Source organism: Micropterus dolomieu, unplaced genomic scaffold (assembly GCF_021292245.1).
Source record: "Micropterus dolomieu isolate WLL.071019.BEF.003 ecotype Adirondacks unplaced genomic scaffold, ASM2129224v1 contig_14075, whole genome shotgun sequence".
Taxonomy (NCBI): domain Eukaryota; kingdom Metazoa; phylum Chordata; class Actinopteri; order Centrarchiformes; family Centrarchidae; genus Micropterus; species Micropterus dolomieu.
The window spans coordinates 2,535-5,152 of NW_025743061.1; the positions used below are offsets into that span (position 1 = coordinate 2,535).

A 2,618-nucleotide genomic window follows, 5' to 3' on the forward strand; every position below is an offset into this window, starting at 1 on the left:
GTTTCACTAACAGATTGAGGATTTTAGTCACGGGACGTCTGGATCTCAAGTTATCAGAGAAACAGGCTCAGCAACGCCAGCTATCGCTCGGCCGTCGCAGAATAGCGTCAGAATTTCAACATCTTTCAAACATTATTGGTATTATTCAAGCCAGCAATCAGTTTAGCGTCAGCTTTCAACAGCCCACATTCACTCTGCAGTTTCTTCAGAAACTGGATTCTCTAGTTACTCGTTGTCATTCTGTCAGTAAGAAAATTGACTCTTGTGGCACCAGATTACAAAAACAAGACACCTGATAATGACCCATAGTTAATGGTAACTGATTAATGAATTATACATTTTTATATAGCCACACAAAAATGTACATTAACGTCCTTCTTACAACATCATTTCAGACTTACTTGCTTTTTGTGACCCAGGATCAGCGTGATGCTTTTCATCCTCTGAGATCTCCAGCTGATTCTCCTCTCCCGCTCCTCTGTTGTCTTGAACTCTTCCGGTATATCTCACATTCAAGCTTGAATCTGGTGCAGCGAGAATCCTTGCAGACATTTTGAAACACTGAAAACTTAGTGAACAGCTTCACTGTCTGCTTGTTTGTCTTTGGGTTGGGCAGCTTTCAAAAGAGGAAGTAACAGCAGGACTCACCACTGACACAGATGGACACCACAACATATGTATTATTGAAGACTTGACTTTAATTGAGGCATAAACTGCATAAAACTATATTTAAAGCTGAAACATAAAGATGTTTTTTGTCAGTGACACTGAGGAAGTATATGGTTTTCACTCAACAGCAGGTTTGTGCTCACATTCACACATTTGTGCAAAGCTGCATTCATGTTCTCCATATAGTTTATTCACACATGCATCTCTGACACAGGAAATGTGATGTGTTGACCAGTTATTTTTGTTCTGTCTAGTAGATGAAATGACGTGACAAGTATTAATGGTTCAATGATGATAATAAACCTAAGATGTTAAACACATAACTGTTCTCTTGTAATTTTATGAAGAAAACAAAAGAGATGATTGAATATCATCCTTACTGACACACATACAGGGGAGGTGACTTATTATCAGTTCATGCATCTTGTGTGGATTTGATATCTTTTGATTAGCAAAACAGCCCAAGTGTAAATGCAACCAAGCATTAAAGATGGATTAAAATCTTATTCAAAATCAGATGCATCCTTCTCTCCAAAACACATTCGTAATCTTTCCTCCTCCCAAGTGTAACTACATCAGTAAGTGGTCTGTGGAAGAAGCCTATGAGGTTTGTCCTTTATGATAATGGCTTAAATAACACTGAAACAGAAAGGAGCCGTCTTTCCCCTTGTTGTCATGTATGTGACATCTTAGGCTTTTTGAAAACAGGCTGTTGTAATATCCCTCTCTGCAGAGAGGGTAAGTGCACATGTAGTTGTGTGGATGACTTCCAACCAGACTGTTCACTGTGTAGGGCAGAGGAACAATATCTATGTAATCCAGGTTGTTCAGGATGCAACACAGAATGAACAACTGAAGAAATGTAAAATGTGAGTTGGTCTGATTTGACAAAGTTGATCCCAACACTACACACCCCTCTGTCCTCAAGATAAACAGGAAAGCTCTTTCTCACAGATCCAGTTCTTCTGATCATAATATCTGCTCGTTGTCCATTTTCCTTGTTGATCGCAGAATGCTGCAGTGTAATTGTTTCTGTGCGGGTGTCCTGTTGCCCAGAACCTGTAGGAGAAATAAAATGTTGTCACTCCTGATTATTTTGAATTTGAAGTAAGATGTTGGATTTTACTTAAAATAGTTTTATTATCATAAATGACAATTACATTTTTAATAACATGTTTAACACATAATTCAGCTTTGTAAATTAATATAATGTGAAGTATTTTTTTTTTCATTTGTTTTCATCTAATTTTAAAAACAAGATTCTTTTATTAACAAATTGAATTGTGATGGAAACTTTAAATTTAAAAGCGTCTCACTTTACTGTCAGCGGTGACTCGTCCACCCATTCCCATCCTTTTTGTTGTGTGAACTGTAGACCAATCCAGGAGTCTCCATCCTTGTTCAGCTCAGTGACACATTTCTAGTAGTTGACAAGAGACAATAATCATTTCTCTGTTCATAATTCAGTAATTCTATTGTGGTACATGTGTGATGTCTGAAAAGTCTGAAGGAAAAAGAAAATCTGTGGCAACTTTTCAGTTCATCAGTGGTGCATAAATCAGAAACACTCAGAGGACTGATGGAATTCAGCTCCTCTTGTAGAATAACCATTGTTCAGTGGTGGGAAAAGTACTAAATGTTCCTACTTAAGTAAAAGTACAGATACCACACTAAAATGTTACTCAAATAAAAGTCATCCAGTAAAATACTACTCAAGTAAAAGTGAAAAAAGTAACTGGATTTAAAAGTTCCTGAGTATCAAAAGTAAAAAGTACTTTTCAAATCTATTGATCCTACAAAAAGCAACGTATCTTTTTAAATTTACTGAAGACAGTGCTGTGTAAAACAAAATCAAGACTTAGGCCAGATAAAAAAGCTTGAACTTTTACCAACATGTTTATTTTCAACAAAAATAGACAGCAGTTAGAAAAGAAAAGTTTCAGCGGAGA

The 2,618-nt window shown here is 36.6% G+C and overlaps 1 long non-coding RNA gene across 2 annotated transcripts; it reads right to left on the reverse strand.

Moving 5' to 3' along the window:
• Window positions 1-680: 680 nt before the first annotated feature.
• Window positions 681-2,618, reverse strand: LOC123966712. Of its 2 annotated transcripts, XR_006824054.1 has the most exons (3): window positions 2,563-2,618; window positions 1,986-2,089; window positions 681-1,728 (listed from the first exon to the last, which is right to left on the reverse strand). It is a non-coding gene; the product is annotated as an uncharacterized LOC123966712 (long non-coding RNA). The 2 variants fall into 2 exon arrangements; XR_006824053.1 differs by lacking the exon at window positions 2,563-2,618 and having other exon boundaries at window positions 1,986-2,333.